General features: G+C 43.6%; 1 long non-coding RNA gene across 1 annotated transcript in view; it reads right to left on the reverse strand.

The window, feature by feature from the left end:
* Positions 1-445: 445 nt before the first annotated feature.
* The window catches only part of LOC133059196 (uncharacterized), a 34,563-nt gene continuing 12,547 nt past the window's right edge, over positions 446-22,461 (reverse strand). The window contains exon 3 of the long non-coding RNA XR_009693490.1: positions 446-536. This is a non-coding gene — a long non-coding RNA (uncharacterized LOC133059196). The remainder of the gene's footprint in view (positions 537-22,461) is intronic.

Raw genomic sequence — 22,461 nt, forward strand, 5'->3', positions numbered from 1 at the left:
GAAAAGGAATCTAGAATGGCGTTGGCTAAAAGAACTGGAAGGGAAAAGCCCGCGAAAATAGAACAGAGGAAGGTCCGAGGACCGGAGTGAGGACTTCAGATAGAACAGTGCTCCTGCCTAAGCCCAATTTGCATAGGACAGGCCCAGGGGGAAGGAAAAAACATATAAAAAGAAGAGCCAAAGCTCTCTTCTCTCTCTCTCTCCCTCGCGATGGGGCGCTCTTCTCTTCGCGTCTTTGGATCGATCAATGTGCCCTCACGCCTCGAAGATGGATTTTCCTGCTATTATCTAAATAAAATAGAGTTGTAACACTGATTTATTTAAGAGCTATAACACAGTCTGTCCAAGACCCGAGAGCTGTGACCCGCCAAGGGGGCTTTAATGTCCGTCACTTCAAATTTTTGTTGTGATGAGACAAAGAACCGAGGAGCATACACTCACCTGACAGGTTCAACTCCCGGCCCGGGAAGATTCCACATGCCGTGGGGAAACTGAGCTTGAGCATCACAGCTACTGAGCCTGTACTGAGCCGAGCTCTGCAACAAGAGAAGACACGGCAAGGAGAAGCTGAGCACCGCATCTGGAGAGCAGCCCAGGCTTCCTGCAAGTAGAGAAAGCCTGCACACAGCAATGAAGACCCAGAGCAGCCAAACAAACAAAACTGAAGAACCGGCCCTCCGCCCTTCTCCTGGGGCCTGGAGATGGCATGGTTTTTTTTTAAAGTGGAACAGAAGCAGCCTTTGAAACTTAGTGGTAAGCTCAGATTCTAAGAGTTGGGCACAGGACCCTTTGGTTACCTCCGTGACTTCTGAAGTTCAAATCATAAATGTGAAGGCCCCAGAAGCACTGTGGTGAATGAGGGCAGGTCATGCCTCATTTTGGGAAGGAGGAGAAACAGCATGGTGGGTGTAAGAGGAGTCCTGTGAGAGCCTAAAGGAGCAACCCTTTGAGTCAATTGCTGTTTGGTGGCAAGTGACAGCCAAGGCAGATTCATTGAACCTCTCTGCATTCCCTGGTGTTCCCAGATGCCTGGAAATAATTGGACCTTGGGTGGCCAGGCAAGTTAAGCGGGCAGTAGACGGGAGTGTAGTCTCAACCCAATTGAAAATTATTACTGTGAGAATGATTGCAGAGTCATAATAACCCCATTTAATGAAGGCTTACTATGTCTCTGTTGCTATGTGTTGTCCGGATTAACTCATTTAATCCTCACAACGTCTTGGGAAATCTCCTGCCTGATTTATAGGCGAGGAAACTGAGGGTCAGGGTGGTTACATAACTTGCTCATGATCACACACACTGAAAATGTTGGCACCATAAATCCAGTTCCATTGGTTTGGTTCTGAAGCCCACATTCTTAGCCATAATGGCAACCGCTGGCTCTGCTGTGACAGGACCGCCAGGAAATTAGTCATCACTGGGGCACAAATCATATCTCAGCTGCATTTTGCTTTTGATCCTTGCGCAGGTCCAAGCACATAGCAGGTGCTTAATAAACGGTTGTTGAATCAGTCCCTTTGTTCCAGGGGGTTGTATTTTTGTTGGAGGAAAAATACTATCATGCCTGAGAGAGAAAACAGTTTGGAACAAAATACCCAGTGCCAAAAATCCATGGGAGAGTCACAGGGGAAGAAAACACATAATCATTTAACAGATTGGATTCCATTAGCTCCTTCTCTTCTAGTAAGGAAACCATCAAAAATCAAATTAAGATCAGAAGATTGCTTGATGAATATAGAACCCAAGCAAGGGAAATTGGATTTCCTAGAGGGTGTATTTTCATCACATGGTGACTGCCCCAAGTGAAAAATTCGCCTTCAGCCAGGAGTATGTTTGCCCAGTGGACTGGATGTTTGTGTTGGCCAGCTATAGTCTGTCCTGGTCAGTGCTGGAAAAACACCTCGTGTCTCACCCTCTAGTTCTTCCTAGACTCCGTGGTGACTGTTTGCACTAGTCATTACGACACCCCTTCCTCGCTTTCCACACTCTTCTCACATTGCAATTTCTCCGTCTACAGTTTATTTTACGTGGAGTATAGGTGCCTGCTCTTCAGGAGAGTGGGTGACTTGTCTCCTGGTCACATTTTAGGGGTGTCTTCTCCAGTGAATGGGTACTTTTTAACCTTAATCAAGAAACTGGCCTCTTCTGGGCTTGTATTGTTCATACTTTTTCCTAAAGCCCATATTTAAGCATATCTTTCTTTCAAACTATGGCTTTCTGAAAAGCTCAGGGTGAATTCCATATAGATATCCAGTTATTTAAATAGATGTAATATAATACAGTTTATAATTATGAATAGTTCATTATAATATAATAATATAATTCAAATATAGTTTTAAATGAATTTTCTATTTTGAGATCATTATGTTTTCGTATGTAGTTGTAAGAAATAATACAGAGGAATTTCCTATACCTTTTACCTACTTTCCCCTGCATGGTAAGACCTCATACAACCAAGATGTGGACATTGAAAGTTAAGATAGAGTCAATTTCCATCACAAAAATCCCTCAGATTGTCCTTTTATAGCCAAACCTGTTTCTTTCCTGCCCTGAACTCTTCTTTAACCACTGGCAACCCCTCACCTTTTCTTCATTTCTATAATTTTTTCATTTCAAGAATGTTATATAAATGGAATCACATAGTTTGTAACCTTTGGGATTGGCTTTTGTCATTTAGCATAACTCACTGGTTATTCATCCAGATTGTTGACTGTATCAATAGTTTGTTTTTATTGCTGAAACATAGCCATGGTATAGATGTATCACAATTTGTTTAACCATTTGCCCATTGAAGGACACTTGGGTTGTTTCCAAGTATGGGCTATTGCAAATAAGGCTGTTTCACACATTTTTTTGGAGTGGTGGTGGCCAAGTCACTTCAGTTGTGTCCGACTGACACAACTGGGCTCTGCCGTCCCTGGGATTCTCCAGGCAGGAATACTGGAGTGGATTGCCATTTCCTTCTCCTTTTTTTTGGAGTAGGAAGTGGCAAACCACTCCAGTATTCTTGCCTAGAAATTCCCATGGACAAAGGAGCCTGGCCATTGACAGTGCACGGAGTTGAAAAGAGTTGGATAAGAATGAGTAATACACATTTGTATACTACATGCACATTTGTGTACAGGTTTTTTGTGACCATAAGTCTTCATTTCTTTGGGATGAATGAGCAGGAGTGTAATGCTAGGTCAGAGGATAAGTCTGTGCTTAGTTTTTTAAGATACTGCCACACTGTCTTCTCGAGTGGCTGTACTAGTTTACATTCCCACCAACATCATATGAGTGATCGAATTTCTCTGTATCCTGAGCAGAATTTACTCTTGTTACTATCTTTTATTTTAGCCATTTTGATGGGTGGGCTGTCTCATGGTGGTTTTAATCTGTATTTCCCTAATGGCAAAGGGTCAGACATGACTTAGCAACTAAACAAGTCCTCTGGGAGACACGTGCTTTGTGGCTAGTTTCTTACACTCTATAGCTAGTCTTTTCATTTATTTAAGAGGGTCTTTCACAGAGCAGAAGTTTTCAAATCTGCCTGCAATGCAGGAGACCCTGGTTCGATTCCTTGGTGGGGAAGATTCCTTGGAGAAGGGATAGGCTATCCACTCCAGTATTCTCGGGATTCCCTGGTGGCTCAGATGGTAAAGAATCTGCCTGCAGTGTGGGAGACCTGGGCTTGATCCCTAGGTGGGGAAGATCCCCTGGAGGAGGGCTTTGGCAACCCACTCCAGTATTCTTGCCTGGAGAATCCCATGGACAGAGGAGCCTGGAAGGCTACACTCCGTGGGGTCACAAAGAGTAGGATATGACTGACAGACTAAGCACAGCAGAGTCTTTACTATATTGAGCCTTTCAATTCATGAATGTGTCTTTCCATTGATTTAGATCTTTTTAAGTTTTATTTAAAAAATAGCATTGTTTAATCTTCAGCATACAAGTGCACGTAAAATAGATTTACACCTATTTTTTTGTGACTGTAAGTGGCATTATATTTAAAAATTTTGTTTTCACATGTTCATTGCTAATTTATAGAATACAATTGAGTTTTGTATACTTATTTGATAACCTGCAGCTTTACTGAATTAATTTTTTTTCTTTTTCTTTTAAATAGATTCCTTGGGATTTTCCCACACAGAAAATTATTATATGTCATCTGCAGATAGGTATAGTTTTTATTTGTAACTTTCTGATATGCATGCCTTTTATTTCCTTTTCTTGCCTTTTTGCACAGGCTAGAACTTCCAACAGTGCATTAAATAAGAGTGATGGAAAAAAATAAAAAAATAAATAAATAAGAGTGATAAGAGCAGATATCCTTGCCTTTTTCTTGATTGTAGGGAGAAAACATTCAGTCTTTTATCAATAAGCAAAATATTAATTGTAGGATTTTGTGTGTGTGTGTGTGGTTACATTTAAAAATCAAGTTGAGGAAGTTTCCCTCTGTTCTTACTTTTCTGTTCTTCCTTATCACAAATGGATATTGAATTTTGCCAAATGCATGTTTTTGGATTGAAGGATCTAATCATTTTTAAATTAAATTTATTGACTTTCAAAATGAACGAGCTTTGTATCTCTGAAGTAGAGCCCACTTGGTCATAATAAATAATTCTTATATATTGCTGAATTCTATTTGCTAGTGTTTTGCTAAGGACTTTTTACATCTGTATTCATGAGGGATATTTGTCTGGAGTTCTCCTTTTGTTGTACTATCTTTGTCTAGTATTGGTATTAGAATTAATACTAGCTTCATAAAATGAACTGGGCAGTGTTCCCTCCTCTTCTGTTTTTCTGGAAGAGATTGTGTAGAACTGATGCTAATTCTTCTTTAAACACTTGGTAGTTCTCCAGTGAAGCCATCTGGCCTGCCTCCCCTTCTCTCGCTATATTTAAAAATGCACATTTCAAAGTATTAAGAAAAATACATACATACACACACATATATTTAGTGTACTGATAACATGGTTCATTAATCTTAAAAGACCAAAAATCAAGCCTCTTGAATGAAACACACTTTTGAAGTTCTATTTACAAAACACAAAATTGCCATTCACAATTTTGGGATGAAATTTAGTGGCCAAAGCTTCATGTCTCCTTTAACACGTTCTCTGTTTGCTCAGCAGTGGGGTAGAAATGTAGGAAATATATGTGTGTGGCAAGTCTAGGACCAAAGTGTGACTGTTAGCACCATTTCCTCCTGGCCTGACACTTCTCTGTCTCAAGTCATCCTGCGTCTATCATACTGTCTGTGTGACCTTGGCGGATTATTTACCCCTCCTGGCCTCAGTTTGGTTCCCTCATTCTTAGAAAGGGGATGATAACCAAACAGCTACTTGCCTTGTAGGGTTTTTGGGGTATGTGCTTGCATGTTCAACTGCTTCAGTCATGTCTGCCTCTGCGACCTGACCATCGCCCGCCAGGCTCCTCTGTCCATGGGGTTCTCCAGGCAAGAATAGTGGAGTGGGTTGCCATTCTCTTTTTAAGGGATCTTCTCGACCTGAGGACTGAACCTGTGTCTCCTTTGTCTGCTTCATTGCAGGCAGATTCTGTACCGCTGAGCCACTGGGGTTAGGAGCAGAGTACATCCTCCCATCCAGGTTCTAACCAGTCCCCACCCTGATTAGCTTCAGGAGGTCAAGTACAGTCAAGGTCGTAAGGCTGTAGAGTAAATTATCAGTGATTTGTAGCTGTTATTATTCTGTCAACATAAACAGAATGATCTCCTTTAACTGATCCCACTTTAAACAGAGAAGAGTCACTCTGTTTCTCTTTTTAGGTGCTCCTCTGTCCATGGAGACGAGGGTTCGATCCCTGGATCAGGAAGATCCCCTGGAGGAGGAAATGGCAACCTACTCCAGTATTCTTGCCTGGAGAATCCCATGGACAGAGGAGCCTGGCAGGCTACATACAGTCCATAGGGTTGCAAAGAGTCAGAGATGACTAAAGTGACTTAGCATGCACTGTCCATGGAATCTCTGGCCAAGAATATTGGAGTGGGTAGCCATTCTCTTCTCCAGAGGATCTTCCCAACCCAGAGATCGAACCTGTGTCTCCTGCTTTGCAAGCAGAATCTTTACTGTCTGAGCCACTGGGGAAGCCCATATGTCCCCTAGGGCTGCAAAATTGTCCCCAATTGAGAACCCTTGTCTATATGTGACCTCTCCCTTAAAAAAGTTTTGAAATTAATACATGCTTGTCAGGAAAGTTTGGTAAAGACTTGCAGTAAAGGGGAAAATGTGACTTTCAGCCAAAGCGCAGTGGCGGCAGCTTATGCCCCTGAGACAGTGATAGAACTCCACTCTGGAATAGGTGTCTTTTGATTGGTAAAATACCTTGACCAGACACTTCAAGGGTGAAGTGCATGAGGGTTGGTCACTCAGGGGTAGCTGGAGGTAGGAAGGAGTTTACCCGCCTGGGCAGGAGAACAAGGAGGAGTTCCTGTGGGTTGGGGGTGGGGGAAGCGGAGCGGAGGGAGGGGTGTGAAGGGGGGCGGGCAGGTTGAGCTCTGGTGTGATAGGGGTGGTGGCCGTGCAGATGCGGGGCGAGAGAAACTCACCAGGGTAGGGTGGCTGGAGGAAGTTTACGCGCTGTGATGAGCTGGGCACCCTTCTCGGTGTGTACACCGTCCCGCCCCCGTTCCCCACACCTCCAGTTAAGGCTGTTACACCCAAAGCAGTGCCGGGAAAAGGGGGGCCAGGATAAGAGCTGAGGGTGGTGAGATGTCCGTGGGACTAAGGGTGAAGGGGGACAGGAAACAGGAGCTGCAGATCTTAGCAGCTGAGCCCTCTGGAATTCAAGAGACCCGGGGGAGGATCCCAGACTTCCTTCTGGACCTGGGAGAGCGGGCTTGAGTGGGATTTATGTAAATCTCAGAGGATGCAATTATTTAGGATGCTGTCTATATAGGAAGAAAACCATTTGCTCCATTTCCTTCCAGTATTTTTTTCTTTGAGTTTTTAAAATGAAGTTAATCTTGTTGTATATAGTATAGGGGAGGAAAAGAATTTTCCCTTTACCCTTCTAGGTTCTTGGCTAGATCCCCCTCTAATAAGAGAGAGATTAATGGGACAAAAACAAACAAGTGTAATCACACGTACCCTTCCTGAAGACCTGGGAGAGACCCAGGAAAACTGAGTAACTGCCGGAAATGGCCCAAGTCACCACCCCAAATACCGTCTCCAGCTAAAGACAAAAGAAGACGTTGGGTGGTGTGGGGAGACTGGTTCTGGGAGGTTCCCAGGAAAAGCAAAGTAAACAAGGGAAAGTTTGTTATGCAGATTTAGGTTGTTGTCTTCCCCATTGCTAAGAGTTTCTAGACAGTTGGCCTCCTCCTCTTCCTGGTTCAGAGGGGAGACACCCTCACACATGGAGATTTTCCTTATAAATGTAAGCAATGTCTCTTAGGTGCCAAAGAGGCATGTTTGGAGTGGGGCATCCTGCCCTTCTTCTATGATCATTTTTCCTGATGGCTGCATCAGCCCCCAGAGGAGGTGGAAATCCGCCAAGGCCTCCACCTACTGCCACAAAGAGTTGGACTTGACTTAGCGAGTGAACAACAACAATGCCAGGCAGAGAGCGAGTTTTTGGAAATTCAGCTGCCCAGTGCCTCTCAGGCTGTCCTGTTCCTGGAGGGTGGGGCTGTCCCGAATTATTCAAGTTATAGAGGAGGAAAAATAAATTTCCTTCTTCTCCTCTAGGTTCTGTGGCTGAGACCCCCTTTAATAAAAGAAAGGTTAACAGAGACCTCCCTGGAAGTCTGGTGAGTGGTTAGGACTTTGTACTTCCATGGCAGGGGGCCTGGGTCAGATCCCTGGTTGTGAAGTAAGGTTCTGAAAGCCAGGTGGCACAGCCAAAAAAAAAAAAAAAAAGAGAGAGAGAACAACAAACAGAGATTTAGAAGCAAGTATTACATTAGTAGAGACCCAGGAAAACTGCATAAAACTCCCCCAGATGGTATCACCTTAAATACCATCTTCAGCTAAAGACTAAAGATGTTAGTGGTCAGGGGACCAGCTAGGGGAGTTGAATCCAGTAAACAGGAGTAGGTTGTTATGCAGAATTAAGTTGGGGCATTCCCCACTGATAAAAGTTTCTTGTGAATTAGAGCCACCTTTCTCTTCCTGGTAGAAGGAGGGAGACACCGACAAAAAGAGGATTCCTTTGTAAATGTAAGTATCTCCCACACAAGGGTGAAGTCTACTCTGCGTTCAGAGATGCTTAAAGAAGTGATAGTCAGTTGGTAAGTCACCAGGTGAGTATGGTGGATGAGGAAAAACTTTGTAGCCCAGTTCCTTCAGCTTTTGAAGCGTTGGTTGTAAGACATGAGGTCGGGCATTGTTGTGGGAGAAGAATTGGGCCCTTTCTGTTGACCAATGCTGACTGCAGGTGTTGCGGTTTTTGGTGCATTTCATTCATCTGCTGAGCATACTTCTCAGATGTAATGGTTTCGCTAGGGTTTGCTGTAGTGGATCAGAGTGGCAGCAGACCACCAAAAAGTGACCATGACTTTTTTTGGGTGCAAATTTGGCTTTGGGAAGTGCTTTGGAGCTCCTTCTCAGTCTAATCACTGAGCTGGTCATCATGGTTTGTTGCATAAAATCCACTTTTTGTTGCATGTCAAAATCCTATCAGAAATTCTCAGAGATTCTCCTATGTCTGTAGTTTCTCAAGATCAGGTCAAAACCTTTATGCCAAAGAGGCATATTTTGGGGTGGCATACTCTACTCTCCTTCAAAGTCAGGATGAATCTTCCTCAACCTCCCCTACCACCCACTAACTCACACAGGTCAACACATGTGTCATACCCATTGTGAAAGTATTAGTTGCTCAGTCATGTCTGACTCTTTGCGACCCTAGGGACTCTGTAGCCCACTAGGGCTCCTCTGTCCATGGAATTTTCCAGCCGATAATACTGGAGTGGGTAGCCATTCTCTTTTCCAGGGGATCTTCCTGACCCAGGGATCAAACCCGAGTCTCCTGCATTGCAGGTGGATTCTTTACTATCTGAATCACCAGGGAAGCCATACTCATTAGCCAGTAGAAAAGACAGTCCTTTTAAGACAAAAATGCAAAGCTAGTAAGGCTGAAGGTAGTGGAGACCCCAGGTATAACCCAGGGAGGAGGGCAGGCATATGCCATCTAGGTCAGAATTCATTACCTTACTCCCCTGTCACTCTCTCTTCATGGACACAGCTCTTGCCCTTGCTGGCTGTTTTTGTACTTCGGAGATATGCATGAGGGTTTTGATTTGCTGAGGAAGCCTGAAGACTGCTATGGACTGAATTGTGTCCTCCATGACCCACAACCCAGATTCATAAGTTGAAGCCTGTAGGGAAAATATTTTTCTCTACCCTCTTAAGTTCTGAAAACTGGAGGCCTATGAATTAAACTAACAAAAGACAGATTAACTGGGGAAAAAGATTATTCTTAGCACAGGGGAGTTAACAAAAGAGGTAGTTGGCTGGTTAAATGGTAAAAGCTAGAGGCTTATATACCTAACTTAGTAGGGGTAAGGGGTGGGGGAGAAAAGACTTTTATGGCAGAATGAATAGTTTCTTTAGAAAGACAAATGGGTTTTTAGGAGAACAAAGGACAGATAAGAAAGTTTGTGATCATGTTTGTCTATACAGGTCTGAGTGATAGTTCTGTCTCCTTCACGGCAGTTAAACTCCCATGGAGGAGGGATTTAGGGTGGGTTTTATTTCCCTTCTGGGAGTAGATTCACCCTGGAGAGGGAATTATAGCAGCCTTATTTCCCAGAACTTGCTGCTTTTAGTCTGATAAGGGAAGGCTTCTTTCTGCATCTGTTGATTCCTGGTTACTTTCAGCTCAAAATAATCCTCCTACCAAAGTGGTATATTTTGGAGTGGCATATTCTGAGCCCTTTTAGGCTCTAACCCCAATGGGGCTGTATTTGGAGATAGGGTCCTTAAAGAGAAAATTAAAGTTAAATGAGGTCACATGGGTGGGGCCCTAATCCAATAGTATTATTGTCCTTCTAAAAAGGAGGAAGAGATACCAGAGACCTCCCCCCACAGCATGGACTCAGTGAAGAGGTCCCGTGAACTGCAGCAAGATGGTGGCCACCTGCAATCCAAAGAGGAAGTTCTCATCAGACACCAGTCCTGCCAACACCTCTGAAACTGTGAAAAAATAGATTCTGTTGTTTAAACCACCAGGTCTGTGGTATTTTGTTATGGCAGCCCAAGCAGACCAGGACAAAGGCTAAAATATTGCCTTTAAGAGCCAAAGAGATAGGATTTCCCTGGTGGTACACTGTATAGGACTTCGCTTGCCAGTGCAGGGGACACGGGTTCAATCCCTGGTCTGGGAAGATCCCACATGCCTTGGAGCACCTAAGCCTGTGCACCACCACTACTGAGCTGGAGCTTTAGGGCCTGTGAGCCACAGTTGAGCCTGCGAACCTAGAGCCTTTGCTCTGCAACAAGAGAAGCCATCTCAGTGAGAAGCCTGTGCACCCCAACAAAGAGTAGCCTGCTCTCACAGTAACTAAAGAAAGCCTGAGTAGCAAACAAAAATAAAAAAAAAAACCAAGGGCTTCCCAGGTGGCTCAGAGGTAGAGAATCCACCTGCTGATGCAGGAGTTGAGAGTTCAATCCCTGGGTCCAGATCATCCCCTGGCGGAGGAAATGGCAACCCACTCCTGTATTCTTGCCTGGAAAATCCCATGGACAAAGGAGCCTGGCAGGCTATAGTTCATGGGTTCACGAAAGAGTTGGATGGGACTGAGCGACTAAAACAGCAAATAAGAGCCAAGGAGATAAAGTTAAAAAACGGTAGAATTGTAGATTGAAACCGAGCAGGAGCCTCCCAGGTACAAATCATTTCTGTCCTCCCTCCCCTCCTCTTGTTTGTAGGAATCAATCTTAGGCCTCCTAGACTTTCCCTGAACTCCAGAGGGCAGATTCAAACAGTTGCTCATCAAGGACATAAGGGAATGCATAAACAAAAGAGGAGCAATCAAGAAACTATAGTGAGGTGATTAAGACAGAGTCCTGGCTCCTCCTCAAAGGATATACATGACAGCATCTTTGGGTTCTTCTGCAGGAAGTAAAGCCCCACTCAGGTGGAGGAGGTTGATTTCAGGCTGATCACCAGACCCTTACTCCCACAGCCAGGGGCTTCCCTATGGCTCAGACAGTGAAGAATCTGCCTGCAATGCAGGAGGCCCGGGTTCGGACCCTGGGTTGGGAAATCCCCTGGAGAAGGGAATGGCAAACCACTCCAGTATTCTGGCCTGGAAAATCCCATGGATGAAGGAGCCTGGAGGGCTACAGTCCATGGGGTCGCAAAGAGTCGGACGTGACTGAGCGGCTGTCCATCACTCACTCACCAGACCCTTGAAGCACCATGCTGTTACCTCACCACCAACCAATGAGAAGAAAGTCACACACTTTGCAGCTCTCACACCGAAAGCCACTGGGGATTTCAGGGGGTTTTGAACACAAGCCACTCCTTCTCCTTGCTTGGCCCTGCAATAAGCCTTTCTCTGCTCCATACTACAACATTCTGGTTGTTGGCTTCATAGTGAACAGAGCCTGGACCACAAAATAAGATGATGGGGGAAAGGACTTACTTTGTGGACTTCTAGGGCCAATCCTGGTGAGGTGGGAGTTGAAATAACTTCCAACAAATCATATATGTGTTTCTAAAAAGTAGGAGTTGCATTCTTTGATGTCCTACCCTCTGTTGGACTTTCTGCCAGAAACCACGTCAACCTGGTTCAAGGTAGAGTGTAACCAGCTGATGAGTCCAAACCTTGGACTCCAGCCTCGGAACCTCCTGTTCATTCTTTTCACTGAGCCCTGATGGAGAAGTGAGCTGCCAGAGGACCCTAATCAGATGCATGCTCTCATCTGGAAGTGATTAAAGTCCTAAGGACAGATAGAAGCCATGTTGATAGCATTAATTGGTTCCTTATTTCTGAGTTGGGCCTGCTTCATTGTTTAAGATTCCACTCTAATTTGTTGGGATTTTCTCTTCGGCATTGTAAAAAGCAAACTTATTTTGCTGGATGAGAACAGACCCTTTTAAACCGGGCTTTGAAGTTTGCAGCTTTGTAACGTGTCAGCCTTCTGAAAGCTTCTGCTCTCTTGCCAGCTCGAACCGACCCACAGCCACAATTAGCATATCAAAGAGTCGAGGGGGGGTTCCTGAAGGGGGCTGCGGAGGTGGGGGTGCCTGGGCCCACGTTTGGGATGTAAGGAGATATAGGGCCTCGCCAACACGTGCCCTGCTGCCGGGGTGGTTACTCATTTCACCTTTAATTCCGTTTCCTCTCCTCTTCTGGCTGTGCGCTTTTGACAATTACACACACACACTCCTCCCTGAAGGACAAAAGGAATCAGAAATGAAAAAAAAAAAAAAAAAAGAAGAAAGATAGAAAGAAAGAAAAGCAAAGGGAGGCATTTAAAGGGAGATAAACCCTATTCTCATCCCTTTCTAAAATCCAACAACTCCCACAGATAAACATGTTAAGTATTCGATCGTTATTTTAGTGCCTATGTTTTGACTAATTGCTGGGTTTAAAAAATAAAAACCCTTCAGGAAGGAGGGGGAAGCACTTCAGACTACATTTTACCATTGCTCTGAGGTGTTAATCCAAAATCACTGCAACCCTTGCTGGTCAAGCTGAGCCGTGGATGGTCCCTACTCTTACCTCAGAAGGCATGCTAGAACTGCCTAGGAAATAGTCCCCGGGAGAGGACAGCCTCTGCAGTTTGAACAGAGAGGTTCCCAAACAGACATGCAGGTGTGGGTGATCTTGCAGACAGATGATGAGAGAAGAGAGAAAACTGATGGAAACTAAAGACTCCCAAGACAAGGGGTCATGGAAGTAAAAGGCTATACAGAAATGACACAAGCCGATCAAAGCAGGATCCCGCTAGTGATCAAATTTCCTCCTCTAATGAACTGATTTTGAAAGAAAATGATTTGGATTCTTCTCATATTAAAAATATACACAAATGAGTGAAACGGGTGAAGAAGGTCATAAGGTAGAAACTTCCAGTTATAAGATAAATAAACCCTAGGGGGATAAGGTAGAGATTATAATCTTATAAGATAAGATTATAATGAATAAATCTGTATTGTATATTTACAAGTTGCTAAGAGAGGAGATCTTAAAAATTCCCATCACAAGAAAAAAAATTTTGTAAGTATGTGTAGTGATGGATGTTAAAGTATTGTGGGGATCATTTTGCCACATGTACATATATATCATGCTGTGTATCTGAAATATACAATACTAGCTGTCCCTTACATCTCTGTAAGAAAAGAAAAGAAAAAAAAAAACAGAGAGAGGGGAAATGGATATACAAGGTAAATTTGTTTTCTTGGAAACTAAATTACATGACTTAAAAGAAAATACCTAAGGAAGAGTATAGCAATATATTAATTGCTTCCCAAAGTTTCAACCGTGTTTCTTGAGTTTAAAAAAAGGAATCATCAGGAAAATTTATCAAAATATTAATAATAGATATGCTTGGAGATTATAGATTTTTATACTTAAAAAAAAAGTTTTCCACAGTAGACTTGTATTAATTTTACACTAAAATGTTGTATATTATTAGTAAATGACATGACTACATTTGGAATTTGGGAATGACTGTCTTTCCATTGCAATGTCTTTCCATTCCATGCAGCCATGAAATTAAAAGACACTTGCTCATTGGAAGAAAAGCTATGCCCAACCTAGACAACATATTAAAAAGCAGAGACTTTACTTTGCCGAAAAAAGTCTGTCTAGTCAAAGCTATGGTTTTTCCAGTAGTCATGTATAGATGTGAGAGTTGGACTATAAAGAAGGCTGAGTGCTGAAGAACTGATGCTTTTGAACTCTGGTGTTGAAGAAGACTCTTGAGAGTCCCTTGGACTGCAAGGAGATCCAACCAGTCCATCCTCAAGGAAATCAGTCCTGAATATTCATTGGAAGGACTGATGCTGAAGCTGAAACTCCAATACTTTGGCCACCTGATGGGAAGAACTGACTCATTTTCAAAGGACCCTGATGCTGGGAAAGATTGAGGGCAGGAGGAGACGGGGACGACAGAGCATGAGATGGTTGAATGGCATCACTGACTCAATGGACATGAGTTTGGGTAAATGCCGGGAGTTGGTGATGGACAGGGAGGCCTGGCATGCTGCAGTTCATGGGCTTGCAAAGAGTCAGACACGACTGAGTGACTGAACTGAACTGTCTTTCCATTAGTATACAAGTTATAGACACAACGGAATTTAAACTAGAAAATAGTTTTGGGGGGGGTCTTCCCTGGTGGCTCGGTGGTAAAGAACCTTCCTGCCAATGCAGGAGACACAGGTTCAGTCCCTGATCCTGGAGGAGGGCAACTAAGCCCATGCACCACAACTACTGAGCTTATGAGTCACAAGTAACTGAAGCCCGTGCTCCGAGAGCCTGTGCTTCACAACAAGAGATGCCACCACAATGAGAAGCCTGTGCATGGCAGTTAGAGAGTAGCCCCCCCGCCCTGCAATTATAGAAAGCCCTCACAGCAACAAAGACCCAGCACAGCCAAAATAAATAAATAAATAAGAAGTCTGGGTGGCATTTGTTTCTCCCTCTCAATTTGAAAGTGAGGTTACTTAGAAGCAGGGAGGTTACATCCAAGGTCATGTAGCCAAGGTATCAGAGTCTAGAGTAAAGCTGTCCAGTCCCATAGCCACCAGACACGTGCTGGTGATGAGCACTGGATATCTGGTTAAACTGAGATGTGTTGTAAGTGTAAAACAGAGTTTGGATTTTATTTACTTAATTGTGGTTGTGCTGGGTCTTTGCTGCTACACACAGGCTTCCTCTAGTTGTGGTGAGCAGGGGCTACTCTTCGTTTTGGTTCATGGGCTTCTCACTGCAGGGGCTTCTCTTGTTATGGAGCACGAGCGCTAGGTGCTTGGGCTTCAGTTGTTGCTGCTTACCCGCTGTAGTGCACGAACTCAGTCGTTGGGGCACGGGCTTAGTTGCTCTGTGGCATGTGGAATCTTCTTGGACCAGGGATCAAACTCGTGTCTCCTGCACTGGCAGGCGCAGTCTTATCTACTCTGCCACCAGCGAAGTCCCAGGTGTTGGATTTGAGAGAATCTTTTTCCAGGTGTGAAAAAATGTAAAAGATCTCAGTAATTATATTGCTGATATGTGGAAATAATGAGTTTTAGATATATTGGGCTAAAGTTCACTTAGTCTGCTTCTTCCTGTTCATTTTAGCGTGGCTGTTGGAGAATTTAAAATGACGTCTATGGCTCCCTTAATGTTCCTGCTGGACAACACTTGATGTGGAATACAAGTCTTGATTCTCAATCCTATGTTCTCTCTGTACACTAATGCTTTGTTCTCCATTTCAAAGCATTAGTGTACAGAGAGAACACTGGATTGAGAATCAAGCATTATTATCGATTTGATAATTCTGTGTTTTATTGAAGACATATAGTTTGTGTCTTCCACAGCTAACTGAGGATTGGTTATTGCATAATCACACACAGATATTTATGTCTGCAGTGTTTCCTTGGAGTTCCTCTTTTGCTGTTATGCATCATGACCACTATGGGTCATGCTGTCCTTCTTGCCTCCTCAAAAAGACCCACAACAACAGCAACACAAAAATTCCAGTTCTAAACTCAAACTTCAAGAATTGAGGGAAGTTGGTTGTAAATAATGCTTTACAACTCTCCATGCAGTCTTCAAATATTTCCTAAATCTTCTGACAATCCTGTTGTCTTGCTTAACATTTCCTCTTCTCACTGCTAGGCCACCACCTCACTGGCTGTTTATGCGAGAAGGGAATTAAAGCATGCCTACCCCACAATATGGGGCCTCCCTTGTAGCTCAGTCGGTAAAGAATCTGTCTGCAATGCAGGAGACCTGGGTTTGATTTCTGGGTCAGGAAGATCCTGTGGAGAAGGAAATGGCAACCCTCTCCAGTATTCTTGCCTGGGAAATCCCATGGACAGAGGAGCCTGGCGGGCTATAGTCCATGGGGTCACAAGAGCCACCACCCCACAATATGCCACTTTGACATCAGGATTGTTTTGAGTTGAAGGCAATAAACAACTCTCTGCCCTCTCTCTTTCTGTCCAAAAGCAGGACATAAATTTCCTTTTGAAAAAGGTAACATAAATTTCATTTATAAAGGTGTTTCCTTTTTCCATACAAGGAAGAGGATAAGAACACTTGATTGAGATGACTCTCATCAATGGAGAAGGTACTAAACTGAGTCTGCATAACAAACCTTCCTAAACAACCTTTATCTTTAATTATTTTCCTCTATATATTTATCTTCCTACAATTTACAACCCCTAGAAATCCCAGCCACCCCCCTTCCTTTGCCTAGCTATTTTTCCCACAATTTATCACCCTATGTTAAAGTGGTATATAAGCCACTAAGCCTAACTATTTCTTGGGGATTTTCACTTCTTTTCTGTGAGACCTCTCAAACACATACAAAATAAATATTTTCTCCTGTTAATCTGTCCTCCATCAGTTTAATTTTCAGGCCCTAGTAGTGGAACCTAAGAGGGTAGAGGAAAGTTTTTCTCCCCTGCACACAGTGCTAGGATATGAAAGCTTTTTTTTTTTTTTTCTTTTTTAAATCAGTTTACAGTGTGACTGATTTAAGTGTAAAAAAATGTATTGGGTTTTTTTGGAAAATCAATTCAGATGTTCCTCTAAACATATATATTTAACCCTATCCTATAAATTATACTTCTGATAGTATGTATTTGAACATATTGAGTTAGATATAATTTAAGGTAGGCAGGGATTTATAGACACAGCTGCAGAAAACAGATTGCTGTGCCAAACTGGGATACCACATCACACCCAGAGATTCAGAAGTTAAGAACTGTGACACTCTCTTGGCAAACATTATGTGCTATATCTTCTTGGTGGTGGGGCAAGGGGACAAATGAAGATGACCTTGACTATCAGAGGGCCATACTCTAGTTAGGAAACAAGATCAAATCCCAGGCCATGTTGAGAGAGCAGTTTGACCCAGTACTGAATGATGTGGGGGTAGGATCTAAGTACAAAAGCTGTTGGAGGAAGAGGAATGCAGAGTCAAGATCAGATGAAGTTGAAGGATTGTAAGGAGGATCTTGGACTTGAGCTGGACTCTAAAAACGACAAGTTACTTGCATGAATGGAAAAGAGGAGCAGGGAAGGAATTCCAGGCAGTATCAGCAGAGTCACAGGAGTGGGAATTGACAAATTGTATGAGCCCCCCAAAGAAGCTGATAGAAAATTAGCACTGTGAAAGCAAAGAGTTTGTCTTGTTTAATCGCACACTCCAGTGCCTGGAACAGTGCTTGGCACGTTGGAGGTGTCTACTCTTAGCTGCATGAATGAAGAAATATTACTGCTACTTTTAAAAAATTATAAGCAGAACACAGAAGGAATTGCCCCAGGACCGTGTTCTTTCATGCTGCTATGAATGTAAGCACAAATATCTCACTGAAACCCTGCTTTCATTATATGTTCAGAAGTGGAACGGCTGAATTAGATAGGCATTTTTATCCCCGATTTATGAATGAGGAAACTGAGGCCCAGAGAACTCCTGTAACTTGCCCGAAGTTGCAGGGGCAGGAGGCTGCCCAGCCTATGTCCATTTCCACCTCATTCTGAGGATCTGCCTTATCTGCATCATTCCCAGCTTTAACTTGGAAAATTGGGGATTAATTTATGCACACTTAGGGCAGCAGCTGATCTTGTAGCTTACAGAACTGGAAATGGGGAAGACTTAGAGTTCTATTTCATCCCAGGCTCAAGTTACGCAAGTGCCAGCTGGCTGAATTCTTTTCTGGACACCAGATTCCAACATCATTCTGCCTTTTTTTGCAGTTTTGTGTTAATTAAATGCTAACAGAAGTCCAGGGTGGATTATTTTAGAATTAACTGGCCGGGGAACCTATTTATAGTTCCTTAACCTTGGGCATGTCAATGTTCAAAAACAATTTTAACCTGGGTTGTTTTAACTACGAAGTTGTAATTTATGCCAACCATCATAACGCCAAATAGTTGTAAATCAAGATTAATATTTTAAATGGAATTTTCCTGAGTCTGGTTTCATAGTGGTTCTGAGTCTATGACGTGTGAAAAGAAAAGCAATGATTTCTTTGTTTACCCTGTAACCTTGTTGTCCCCTATTCTTCATCAGCTGACAGCGGAATTTGTGTGGGATGGGTTGGGGAGGGGACAGGTACCATGTCTGTGGAAAGGAAGAGAGGTAGGAAGAGGAAGAGGAGGAAGAAGGGCAGGGAAGTAGAGGAGATCTGTAGGACCATCATACGGCTAAATGGGATTTTAGGGACCATCTGAGCCCTTTATTTCATCAAGAAGTTCAAGAGGTAGGGAAGCTGGCGTCCAGTCCTACCATGCAGTGTGTGAGTGCTGGCATGCTGCTGAAATGTCAAGATCCCTGCACTAGACCTCTCTGGACTTCCACATGCCTTTTGCACAGGCTCAAAAGTTAGTGACCCAACAACAACAACAGCAAAAGTTATTTTGGTGCCTATGCAGGGAAAGAAAAGTACACTCCAAACTGGTTGTAGGAGGAGAGTTTGTAAAGTAATTGCAGGGCGGGGGGAGGGATGTAGGGAACCCAAGGGAGAATGCAGTATACCAGGTAGCTAACCTGTAGGGGATCACTGTGACCCCTAGTGTGGAAGGAGCAAGGTTAGGAAGAGGTTATAGAAACCTGGCGGGAGAAGGCTCTAGGGAGAGGACTGTCTCATAGGAGACATGAACTTTGGCTGAGAGGCTCAACCAGCTCGCAGTGGCCTGCTAGGATGACCGGTATGTTCTGAATTGTGCTTCTTCCAAATTCTTATGTTCAAGCCCAATCCCCCAGTGTGACTATATTTGGGATAGGGCCTATAAAGAGCTAATTAAGGTTAAATGAGGTCACCAGAGAGGGCCCTGATCTGATGGGATTGATGTCCTTATAAGAAGATACAGCAGAGAGCTGGGTTTTTCTCTTTCTGCCAAGTGAGAACACAGCAAGGAAGGTACCCTTCTTCAAGCCAGGAAGATATGTCACCAGGAACTGAATTGGCTGGCACCTTGATCTTGGATTTCTACCCTCGAGAACTATGAGAAATATATTTCTATTGGTTAAGCCTCTGGGCCTGGTGTTTTGTTATGGCAGCCTGAGCTGACTGAGACCCTGGCTTCCTCCCTTCATCATCTGCTGGTGCTCCCCACTGGCCAAACCAACCAGAAGTCAGAGTTTGATGTTGTCCTTACAGGCCAGCCTTTTGGGTAGAAAAGGGTGGGTCCAGAGGGATAAAACATATACAAGAGTCCATCTGTTTTGGATGCTAGGAGTCTTTTTAAAGTTTTAGGGTCCCCTTGTTACAGCCACTGTGACTGTACCCTCAGTAATACACTTGATGCGGTCAAACAGTCTTGTACTCTAAGGTGAAGTAGACCATCTCCCTTTAAATTCCAGGTTATGATTCTCCGAGGTCAGTTTTGCTCTGGCTCAGGTTTTCAACTTAGATGTGAGACTTCCCTGGTGACCAACTGGCTAAGACTCTGTGCTCCCAATGCAGGTGACCCAGGTTCAATCCCTGGTCAGGGAACTAGATCCCACATGCCGGAACTAAGAGTTTGCATGCTCTAGTTGAAGGCTGAAGATTCCACATGCCACAACTAAGACCCAGCACAGCCAAATAACCACCCCCATCCCCAAACTGCAAAATACTTAGACGCTAGTTTTATATCAACTCAAGAACATTCTTGCTACCAGGGAAACTTATTCACTATAAAGATCATTGACCTCAGGGGTTTGGCCCATGGTTCTAACATTAGCTTGTCAGGTTATTAGTTCTAACATTAGCTCTGAGACTTTCAGAATGCCTCCATGGCTGTCCGCTTCCTTAGTTATAGAATGGAGATTACGCCGTTCATTTATCATCCAGGGTATTATGAGTAATACTTCATAAAAAATAGTTGTAAAGCATCTGGCAAATGCAGGCCTTCTGCCTCTAAGGCTGAGCTAGTACAGTAGCTCTCTTGGCACCCTGAATCTCTAATGATTTGTAGATGGGCCTTTTTACTGAAGGGGGCTTGACTTTGGCATGACCTGTCTGAGCTGATGCTCTCCCTCTATCTTGATCTTGAGAACTCAGTGCAGGTTTATCCCCTCCCTTCTGTCTGTGCTGAACATCCTCCTGATGAAGAAAACATCCGACCTGTAGGGTGGGGGAGGAACAGAGGCTCCCCCCATCCACCTCGACATTTCTATTCTTTTTCCAGAAGAGGTGCTTCTATCCATGCTCTGGTGGTCGCTGGAGCCTGGAAATGTTAACAAGGAGACTTGTTCTCGTGTGACCAACATCATGTTTGCAAAAAAAAAAAAAAAAAAACACCAGCAAGCTGGAATCATGCACTGGTATTAAAAAAAAAAAAAAAAAAAAAAAGCCTCATGACAGTTCCTGTGTTAAGTCCATGTCACACACATATATTAGTACTAGCTCACTGTGATGCCCGACATCCCGCCTGGGAGACCATTACTTAAGCACATGACTCTTGACCCTTTTATTTCAGCACTTTCAGAAGTTTGCCAGAAAGTGCTTGCCTGTGCCAGGCAGTCCTTAACATTTCCCTCTGGGCAGCCTCAGCTCTTCCGTTCAGTCTCTTTTGACCATTAATCCTTCTTTTAGCCTAAGCAACTTGATAAGGGAGAGATCTGGAACACTTTCAAGACCAGACCTCTTTTCCTAAGGAGCATAAATCTGTTAAGAGTGTAGTAATAGTATGAGAACACAGTTCAAGCACATTTTTTAAAGTTAAGTTAAAAAATGGGTGTCAGGACGATGAGAGAATCAGTGCTGTCACCTGAGTCATTTTGCATGCAGCAAATTGGCTGGTATCAAAACCCACTTACTATGCTGGCATTCAAATGGAATGTTTGAATAAAATTACAAGGCAGTTATCTCTTAATGTGGCCACCACTGCTTCACCAGCTATAGACGTCCTTTGAGATGCTGGTGGAAAGAAGATAAAGAAGAAAAGGAGAAAGTAAGGGAAGTAATGATGTGAGATAGAAGACGGGAGGGACAGGAAAGGGCTGGAATCCACACCTGCTTCATGCTATGCGTATTATATCATTTAACTCTCATGAAGATGAGGTCATGAAATTCTCATGACAGCCCTGTGTGGTAGGTTTTATCCCAAGTGTACAGAGGAGGAAGTGGGTATGTGGAGAAGCTGAGTAACGAAGTTGTTGCTATTCAGCCGCTATGTCATGTTTGATTCTTTGTGACTCCATGGACTGCAGCATGCCAGGCTTCCCTACCCTTCACTGTCTTCTGGAGTTTGCTCAAACTTACATCCATTGTGCCGATGATGCCATCCAATGACCTCACCCTCTGTCGCCCCCTTCTCCTCCCGCTTTCAATCTTTTCCAGCATCAAGGTCTTTTCTAATGAGCTGGTTCTTCATATCAGGTGGCCAACGAATTGGAGCTTCAGCATCAGTCTTCCAATGAATATTCAAGGTTGATCTCCTTTAGGATTGACTGGTTCAATCTCCTTGCTGTCCACAGGACTCCCGAGTCTTCTCCAGCACCACAGTTTGAAAGCATCAATTCTTTGATGCTCAACCTCCTTTATGGTCTAGCTCTCATATCTGTACATGACTACTGGAGTAACAAAGTAATATTCAGTTAAAAAATGTGCTTGGAGAGAAAATCTGAATCTGTACTGACTTGACTCCAGAGTCCACTCTTGCCACGAGACCATGCTACTTTTTCTGGTGAGTGGAAAACATGCCAGGGGAAGGAAAAGAATCCAGAGAGAAAGCCTGTTATCTGAGCCAGTTTAAACAGATGCAGACAGAAGAACATCACTTGGAATACAGTCAATTTAGACCGAGAAGAGAGTGAGAAGGTACCTTGCAACCTCCCTGGAGTAAACCAGATGTAAGAATAAAGTAGCACAGCAAGAATGCTTGAGTTGGAGAAAGGAGTCAAGCGTGTAGAATATGTGATGTCAACTTGGAAAATGCAGGAGAGCCTTAGTGGAATACTTAGATCCACAAAGTAACAAGATTTATGCTTACTAAAAAAACAAACCTAATGCTTTAATGAGATGAGGCTGTTGGGAGAGGGTGAACCTATTTTGTGTTTGGGAAGGATGTGAATTACTGGGGCCAAAGAACAGAATTCTAAGTTGGCCTGCCAGCATTCTGGCCCTTGGTGTATATACATCATCTCCTAGTTATTCCATCAAACACAAATCTAGGTGCTCCAGAAGAGGGATTTTGTGGGTCTAATTAAGGTGCCCAATCAGTTGACCTTAAGATAGGTAGGTTTTCAGTCTTAACAGTACAGGTTCTTTCAAAAGGCAAGGTTTTCTCTGGTTGGTTGTGAATGAGGACGTCAGAGAGATGTGCTCTGGCTGGCTTGGAGGAAACAAACAAACATGTTGTGAAATGTT

The sequence above is a fragment of the Dama dama genome, chromosome 7 (genome assembly GCF_033118175.1).
Source record: "Dama dama isolate Ldn47 chromosome 7, ASM3311817v1, whole genome shotgun sequence".
Lineage (NCBI taxonomy): Eukaryota > Metazoa > Chordata > Mammalia > Artiodactyla > Cervidae > Dama > Dama dama.